The 10,255-nt window shown below is 34.0% G+C and overlaps 1 pseudogene; it reads left to right on the top strand.

Moving 5' to 3' along the window:
- The first annotated feature begins 7,012 nt into the window (after nucleotides 1-7,012).
- LOC145301501 (5S ribosomal RNA) lies at nucleotides 7,013-7,129 on the top strand (annotated as a pseudogene).
- Nucleotides 7,130-10,255: the final 3,126 nt, after the last annotated feature.

Here is a 10,255-nt window from a genome sequence, read left to right as displayed (position 1 = left end):
AATAATTCAATCTTTCATAGACTGGAATGTGATTGTATTATCATGTTTATTGTTCTTATTTGCTCTTTTACAAGTATACAGTTGAATAATAAAATTGGACAGTAAAGTTGTGCCTCTATGGTTTTCTTTCTGAAATTTAAATCGTTTTGTTCTTTCTTTTCTGCTATTTTGTAGAAATTCCTTTTCTTCCCTCAACCATAAGAAGAAGTCCCACTTACTCAACATGTGAGGAAAATTGGACCTTTCTTACACCAGTTTTTTAAGTGATTTAAAATAGTAGGATACATATTACGAAAACATCTAACTTGTGCTTGTTCAAGGGCAAATGTCAAGTGCATTATTTAACACCAGCAGAGATTGGATAATATTACCATCGGCGACACCAGATCAAAATATCTAAAAAGTGCACACAATACCTCACTCTCCTACTGTTATATCGTGAATGGAATTAAAGGGCATATATCGATAGACACAAAGTCCTAGAAAATTGAATCAGCTTTGATATGACGTATATGAAAATAAAATAAAGGAAAATCAATGAAAGAAACTAAGCATTCACGCAATGAACATCTCGAAGGTGAGAATCTGAAACAGTCGACCGTTAGAAACATATAGGTGAAATAGTGATAAAACATCTGCTCTTAAACTAGTATCTGAAATAAAGCTGAGGTTTTCTCAATTTTCTTTTCTATGTTTATCTTCTTTTTCTCTCTATCACTAACTATGACCGTTCCAACAATCTAATAAAGAACAAAATGGTTTCCGTGAAATCGTCTCTACGTTGGTTTAGATTCAATAAATGCGTGGACAAATATAATTTGAAAATATTATCTTTTAAAGATAGCAATAAAATAATTACTCGCGTTTAAATCTGACTATAAAATAACAATAAGAACAAAGAGCATTTGTTTTAATGGTGAGTTCAATCAATCGACGTGTTTGACGACAAAATTGTGTAAAAGCTGTTGTGCAGAAGACCGTATAGAGCCGTAAAGCCCGTTAACAATTGGAGAGAGGAATCGCGTTATAACTTGAACGAAGATGGAAATTTACAATTTTTAGTATTTTATTTAGACAAACGATGATGTCAGTAACATTTTACTTCTTAACTAATGGTACACACAACCGGGAGTTGTCCGGGAAAATTGTGATCTGAAGAAGTTTCTGTTGTAAATAAAAAGGAACTAAGGTGATGAGATATATAAATAAGAATTCGGACGAGAGATAAAAAAGAATACAGGTATTCATCCTAATTGGAAAAGATGACGTTATAATCTTGTGCCCCAATTAGTTGTGTTGTTCAAATTAAATGTTTACCTTCTATATAAATTGAAAATAGCCTATTAAAGGGCTTAAAAATGGCATGAATTACTTGTAAAGGTTACTATTAAAAACCAATATAAAATTGCTTAAAATTATAGATACTATTGTAATTTAAATATTCTTATGTATTAAGAAAGTAATTAATACAGTTTCGATATATTTACAAATTCACAATATATGCCCAAATTATAAATACACTATCAAAACAAAATATTTACAAATTGCTAATCGTTCCAATTAGGGTTGTGTTAATTAGCGGTTTACCTATACAAAGAAGTCGCCACATATCAAGGCCAATATGCCACTCGAGCAAAAGGGGTAAAGAGTGCACATTAGTCAATGTGACAATATAGTAATCGTTAGTAGTGTAAATTTGGTAAATTAGATTACTTAAGGGGACGGTTCATCAAGAACTTGTTTACGTTGGACTTGAAGACGACCATATTATAGTCAGCTGGAAAGCAAGAAAAACGGAAGAGAGTTCCACAGGTGTGCAGTTCTAAGAAAGCAACCTTGTTTATGGAAGTTACATTTAGGTTTGGGCACAGATAAATAGTAAGGGAAATTATTAATAGTTTTTTTCAACTAGACGAGTGTTTCCCGTGAACTTTTTACGGCGGGGCATAGATTCGTGTTCAGATGAGCACTTGCCATGAAAATAACGACAAAGAAGAGATACGCTCGCAACGTCATTTCTGTAAGGAAGAGGTTACAGAGTAGATAAAAGGGCATCCCCTTCTTGGCTACAAAGTCTATTTTGAACTCTTTCAAGGCAGGGTAAGATTTTTCTAGAAGCTCCTGCCCAGATGTGGCAAGAGTACTCCATCCTTAGACGCGCCTGGCTCTTATATAGTTAGAGAATTGCATCAGCAGGTAGATATCTTTTTAATCGATAAAAGGATCTCACCATTCACGACCTTGGCAACGGATTTGATGCAGGTGTTCCATTTCATATCAAGAGTAAATGTCAAACTCAGAAGTTTGTCAAAACATGGAACATCCCCAAGATGAGAGCCATTCATTTCAGTTGATACCAGATGGGGATAAGAGCATTGATGATGTAAAGATAGAAGCTTGGTTTTAGATGCATTAAAAGTAACCAGCCACTTTTTCCCAATTGTACGACATGCTCAAGATCAGAGGAGAGAGAATCAGAAAGAACTTGGTCGTTTATGCCTTTGATGTGCTGCCATAGATGGTACTGTCGTCAGCATGTATCTACGAATGATCTAAGGATGTGATTTAGAAGATCATTGATGTAGGTCAGAAAGAGAGTTGGACCCAGGATAGACACTTGAGGGACTCTAGCATTCATATTTACTTCCATAAAGTACATTTTAGTTACTTATCTGTCCTTTTGATATTTCACAGTCATTGATAACGTTTCCTCATTAGTTCAACTGACGAATCTCTTTTGTTATGCATGGACACTTAAGCTCTGAGCAGGCATTCGTTGTTTCCTACCTATGCATGTCTCTAATTACATAGAAACATGTACTATGTTACTTCATATTTGTGTATTGTTGTTTATTGGGCCAGAGAATATGTTCCTAGCGTTATTATATTTTCTTTTTTTTCCAACGACTTTTTGCTTTCCAACAATGTGTATTATATTCATTCGATAAAGTTTTCCTTGCTGTACAAAACTGTATCAATTGTCTTTTTGGCGAATTAAATTTGCTATTAATTTTCAGGCTTAGAAATTAAATATCCAGAGGATTAAAAGCCACATTTTTGACACTAGCCTATTTTCGCTTTTCATCGAAGCCAAAAAAGCGGCTGAATCAGCAAGGGGCACTTACAATGTATGCGTAAAAGTGTCATAGGCGTATCTACTGCACGGAAATAATTTGCATAGTTCAAAATGGCGATTTTCTCGTTGACGATACGCCTCGGAATAAAATACCTTTTGAACTCGACAAAGAGTGTTTCAAAGCACCTTTAAAGGAGGATGTTCACCAAACAAGCCGTGAATTAGCGGACAAAATGAACTGCGATCTTAATCATCTACATTCAAAAGCAAAAAGTCGTTGTAAAATAAATAAATAAATAAATAAATAAAAACGTTATAAACTAATTCCCCAACCCAATATATACTATTTCTTCCGCTCTCCAACATAGTAGTTCTCTAAGGAAAATAAAAGAAATAGATAATAATAAAGAATTTGTTACACAACTTTTCAGGGGTGCGACCAGAACTCAATCAAATCTTGTATCTAAAATATAAAAGAAAATGTCTTCACTCTAGCCGCTCGCAAGTATCGAACTCCCGATGGCTTTATTAAATGTTCATTTATGACCAAATCTTCCAATTAATGTCTCAAAACAAAACTTCGTAAAAAGACAGGTAAATAACAAAACGCGGTTATTTACGCCGATTTATTATTCGACGCTATTAAATCACGAACGTTTTTTGTTTGTTACACAGACGGAAAGCTTACGAACGTCGCCATTATGACGTCAGCAATAAGCTTCCATTGTATGCAGCGATAGTCAATATGGCGCTCAAAGAGAAAACACAAAAATGCTAAAAAAACTTTCTTTTTTTTTTACAGAATTGTCCATCAGGTTAAAAAAATGCTCTTGGGGAATTGCAAGATTATCATAAAAAATTGTATGTGAAAAGAGTTTGATTGGGAACTGAGGAAAAAGAAACGAGGAATTTGAATTTAAAAAGAATATAGACACAAGAAATTTACAGTAAAAAATAATTAAAATATGCAAACGTTGGTTTTTTTTTAATCGGGTTGGGCGGGGCTAAATGAATGAAATCGATTGTCACGAAGAAGAAGACTTAAAAGAGACAAGACGTGTGGAAAGATTATATTTTTGATGATAGAAGGAAACAAAAAAAAAACTGCAACCACATAACTAAATTGCAGAAAAGAAAATCAGCATAAAATCTATTTAAAATGAATGCATGGAACTAGAAAAAAAATACAAATATAATAAATAAAATAGGAGACAGTAAAAAAATGTTGTAATTTAATAGACACAAGCAGGAATACCCAGCGTTCTCTGGTAAAAAAAATACGCTTAAATATGATTTTAATTCATGCAGATTACGTATTTATTATTATAAAGTAAATTCTCTATCAATTATTTCATATCATATTGTACCCTATATAGGGTCATGATTTTAAAAGTGAAAAAAATATAATTAGAGTACAATCAGCTAGAATCAAAACCGAAAGTAAAATTGATAATGAGGATTATTGAAAAATTATGGAGCTTATTAAAAAAAAAGAAAGAAAAAAAGTTAAAAAGAAGGGTAGAAAATGGAAAATGGGGAAATAAGAAGGGGATAGCGACAAAAAAAAGTAGATAACAAATATTGAGATACATATAAACATACATATATAAGGGTAATTTTTTATAAAATATAATTATCCACTGGCACGTGTTTCGTCGTCTATGACTCAGCAGAGTGGCTGAATTTAGCGAGATTCGGAATCTAGCTGACTGAATCTAGCTGAACGTACACACACACATATATATATATATATATATATATATATATATATATATATATATATCCACGTTTTTGATTAAAGATTCAAGCAAGCAAACAGCTATAATGGCATAAGTCGCCTGATTACGTATGCACACGGACCGAAAAGAAATCACATTTATTTATTAAAATTAGCATTTTATTAGTTTCCGTAAGTAAAAAATAAATATCACAACGTACTATTATATTTGTTTACGTAATTTCGGTTCTTGTATTCGCCTGATCAAAAGCGTAAAGATGTTTGTCACATTGCAGAAGAATTTTTAGCAAAAAGCAGTTTCCAAAAACATGAGCGGTTTACAGAAACATAACCGTTTTTCCGTAAATAACGTGCTGACATTTATCAAGCTGAGTACTGTTTAAAATTTCACGAAAATTCTGTGTTTACATTAGGGGGACGGGGACAGTGTTGGACCGCCTCACCCCATTCCACCCCATATACTCACGGCAAAGCGGTTAATTAAACTGCAGAAGCACCTGCTGAGCTATAACGTTCTATAATTGAAAAAACCCTCCAAAAAAGAACGAAAAACAAAAATATGTTTTTTGTAAACCGGTCGTGAAAATTACTGACAGCATTATTTTTACAATTAAATCTAGGGAAAACTATTTTTTTTATTTTATAAAAATATTTCTTGTGATTTAAAATGTCCGCCATGTATTCATGCGCCTTGTGAAATGTCGCGTTACTACCGCTCGTGCGTAGCGTATATGAAGTCACTGAAATGGCGTCTGTGCGCATGTGTAGTCAGCGGACTTACGCCATTATAGCTGATTTTACAAAGAAAATAATCCCTTAGAAAAATATAAATATCTCCGAGACTCTTAGTTTGCGACGGATACGGTTTTGAGATTCTTTTTCAGCGCACCAAAATCTACAAAAACAATGTATTTTTTTTACTAGTTCGAATTCGGGCTTTTTCTAAAATAATACAGAAAAGGATATACTCTAGGCATTCTAAAAATACTCAGGCTAGTTTTCCACTAATAGAGTTACACACAAGGGGACCGAAATATTGCCTGTGGAAATGGTTATTGAATTCAAAAATGCAATCTCAAATGACAGCCTGATAATTTTGTACATAAATGATTCTTTTCTATTTTGTGAAGGAAATTTCTAGAGATTTTTATGCGGAAAGTGTTGATCGTCCCAATTACTAGTTTTAGAACGTTAAATATGGTCCGAGCAGTTTTGTGTGTAGCGCTACTGATGCCGTGTATTATACTGCACATATGGCTGTTGAATTTATGACTTAGGGAGGCCATATAATGTAGAAATAATGGTGTGGTATTGAATATATTATGCCCATGTTTTTTCGTCTTCTTGTTTGTTGATAAAACTTCTCAAATGCTGAATGACAGCGTTAACTTCAGCGTTCAGAATCGTACTTTTATTTCTTCAATTGGATTTGCACCAATTATAGATTTTTGATGTTCATCGGAAGCATTCCGAGACAAAACCTATCTAAGAACAACTCCTGACACATTAAGTACATTTTTGTGAAATTAAAAAAGAAAATCGATCCTGCCGTTCGAAGTCCTTAATAGATAACCTCACATATACCAACACACACACATTCAGATGAGGTGTCATATATATATATATATATATATATATATATATATATATATATATATATATATATATTAGTAATGGGACGATTCCAATATTTTTCTTATTCTAATGCAATTAGCTTTTGTTTACAAAATTCCTGATTCTGATTCCGTTTCTTTATAAATCTAAAAGTATTTTACTATAACGTTGTTATTTCTACAAGATTGCTGTATAAACGCATGTTAAATGTGCAGATATTTCCTCACACGTTAAAATAAACTTGTGTGGGGTGATACATATCGACTTTAATTTTACATTTAGTTTAAAATCAATAAATATTTATCATTTTATCATTACTACAAGCAGCCAACGAGATTGCGCTAAACGAAATCAAATAACAAAAACACGATTAAAAGAATCGTTTTTTGCAGCGGAAAATCGATACCTATTTTTCCGATACCTGTAAAAGTTAAGATTTTTCAAAATTTCTTTTTCCCCCATTTAATCGTCCTAATACACACAGACACACAGACAAAGACACACACACACACACACACACACACACACACACACACACATATATATATATATATATATATATATATATATATATATACATATATATACACGGCATAATCACGTTGTCACACCGGTTCTCGTCAGATCATCGAAGTTAAGCAACGTTGAGCCTGGTTAGTACCAGATGGGTGACCATTTGGGAATTCTAGGCGCTGTATGTGCTCTCCGCTTTCTCGGCATTTGTTTCCAGTCGTCCTGTACTTCACTTGCCACTGCAACAATGTCGTCTCAGAAAAGGTGTGATCGGAGATTGCGCACCTCTTGCCACAAAAATTTCACACGCAAACAACGCTTCGTTGGTATCCATAGTCTATCCAAGACTGATGGAGCCTGCTTATATATATATATATATATATATATATATATATATATATATATATATATATATATATATATACATGTACGTGTGTGTGTAGCAAGATCGCTGGCGATACCAGATGGTCTTGCTTTTCAAATAGAGGAAGAGAAGGTAGGATAGGTGGTGTGATATTTGATTAAGGGAAAAAACGAAGAAAAATGTCCCTGGGACTTTATCAGGAGGGGAGGAGGATAGTAGATAACAATTGTTCTTAAAGCGGTTTTAATATCCATTTTGTACCTATGTAGCGATAAGAAGAGGCAAAAATGCCAAAAAGAAATAAAATATTTCAATGAAAAAAAATATGATAATGATATTCTTGAGTTTGGCAGAAACACAATACAGGATCGTTTTCTAGTTGAGTTTAGAAAGAGCAATTTAAATATTATGGAAACCGTGACTTGTGTTCATAATGTCTGCTCTGGTATCTGGAAGATGTTATCATTTGGGTCAACCTATTGTATTTAACTACCAGACCACCAAGCCAGTGATAAATTAGTTGGACAGACAAATAAATAAAATTTAACTTAGGGAGACATATGATCACGAAATAGAAAGAAGAGGTTCACAAGAAAAGAGAAAATGAAAAGAATATAGAATAAGGGGATAGAGAAAGAAGTTCACAAACGAAGAAAAAGAATATAAAATAATGGGATAGAGAAAAAAGAGGTTCAGAGGGGGGAAAAAGGAAAGAAATCTTCAATATGAGAGAGGAGGGAAGAGGCTAGTTTCATAAAAACGATTGGCTATTTAGAATCAGGGTCTTTTTACTGGCTGGCATCTAGACGTCCACATCGCTCTCGCCCAGCCTGGGGTGGGGTGGGGTGGGGGGAAGAAACCCTCATAAAAGCTAAGTTGAAAAGCTCTTGTTCTTAGCCGGGAACTTATGTTATACAGCCTTAGATGAACTTATGTTATACAGCCTGCATCACTAGAGTTTTTCTTTGTTTCGACGGCCGAAGTTGACAATGTTGCCACACGGACTTAGCAGCAGTGCCCTGAGCAGCAGAGAGATATTTTCCAGTGACCGTTGAGAGTCTGGTCACGCTTGAATTGTTCACCACTAGACTAGAATGTAGCCCTGCTCGGTTGCATCTATGGTCCTGCGAGCCGGGAGCGATGAGCACGGCCAAGAGTACGTCACAAGTATACTCCCGTGAACCAGGTTAGCGACGGATTAGTTATCAGGAACACATTTTTGAAGCGTCTGGAACTCAGTTTTCTTGAAAAAAAGCATTAAAATATATAAGGGGAAAGGAAAATGGCACAGAAAAATGTTTAAAAAAAAAACGGGGGAAAATACATTGAAAAGAAAACTTATTGAAAAGAAAAGAAAGATTGAAATTGAACTTTGAGGACATAGCTAAAAACATAATAGCCAGCCGTCAGAATGCATGAAAAGAACTGTGCAGCAAGAAGCAAGGAGGACCACGAGAGACAGAGAAAAGGAGAGATAGAAAGTGGGGCGGGGCTGGGGGCAGAAACCCTCATAAGAGCTAAATTGAAAAGCTCTTGTTCTTAGCTGGGAAATTAACTAGATGGACTTAAGTTATGCAGCCTGCATCACGAAGCACAGATCAAAGAACTCGATTTTAAACAAGTGTAAAAGTATTTATCAATAATTATTTTGTTTGGTTTATACGAAAATGAACCAAAGTTTTTCTTTGTTTCTCGATTGCCGGCCTGAATGAAGATGCAGTTTATTTCAGGTATGCCCTGACGCCAGATGATAAAGGAGGCAGACTGGATCCAGAACGAAGCCAGAGTGACGGCCGAAGTTGACAATGTTGCCACACAGACTTAGGGTCATGCACATTTCGCGTGCCCTGACCAGCAGTGGGATATTTTCCAGTGACCGGTGAGATTCTGGTCACGCTTGAGTGGTTCACCACTAGACAAGTAAGAATGTTGCACTGCTGGGTTGCATCCATGGTCCTGCGAGCCAGGAACGATGAGCGCGTCCAAGAGTATATGACAAGTATACTCCCGTGAACCAGGTTAGCGACGGATGCGGCCTTCCCCCGGACAAGAGAGGGTGTTAGGGTTATATATATATATATATATATATATATATATATATATATATATATATATATATATATAAAATTAAATGGACCATCCTAAAAAAGTTAAGTCTTACACTCCAGGATCTAAGTCTTGTCCCCTCTGTACATCTGAAGCTATAACTATTATAACCTCCCCTCAAAGTAATAATATAATAAACTCTAAAAACGAACTGATCTCCTATTGCAAACATATGTCTAAGTTTAAATATGGTAAATTTGAAATTACTCAGCTATTAAGTTAACCCTTCAAATATATATATTTTCCCATAATTTTTTTTATCTTACATTCTAAGCTTTTTATATTTTTAATTTTATTTGTTTTTCTTTATTTCTTTGGCCGGTTTTCCATCTGCTGTCTCCGTTTTATTGTATAAGTATACCTGTTAATTAAATATATACATCAACCTACTCATTTTTATTCTATGTATTTGTTTACTTATACTTTACTATATGCATTTACATACACATTTATTTGCCTTATTCCGGAGTTTATAGATACCGGCCAGTCCCTCCCCTTTAATTGTATGTAAGTATGTATGTATGTTTTTGTTTAAGTTGTACATTTTTTTGAATATGTTTTTGGATATGTGTATATATTTATGCATGCGTATGTGTGTTTTTGTATATATATGTATATGTATATGTATGTGTGTGTGTTATTGTATATGTATACATATATGTATATATATGTATATGCGTGTGGGTATGTATGTACATGTATGTGTGCCTTTGTGTGTCTGTATGTATGTATATGTATGTGTATGTGTGTATATATAGAGATATATATGTATATGTATGTGTATGTGTGTATATGTATATATAGTTTTTTTTTTAAATTTGAACTCTTTAATTTTAAATTTTCA

The sequence above is a fragment of the Euprymna scolopes genome, chromosome 18, assembly GCF_053919585.1.
Source record: "Euprymna scolopes isolate OS-2025 chromosome 18, ASM5391958v1, whole genome shotgun sequence".
In the NCBI taxonomy this organism is placed as follows: domain Eukaryota; kingdom Metazoa; phylum Mollusca; class Cephalopoda; order Sepiida; family Sepiolidae; genus Euprymna; species Euprymna scolopes.
The sequence above is the reverse complement of the archived record's forward strand: the minus strand, read 5'-3'. Positions and strand labels throughout refer to the sequence as shown.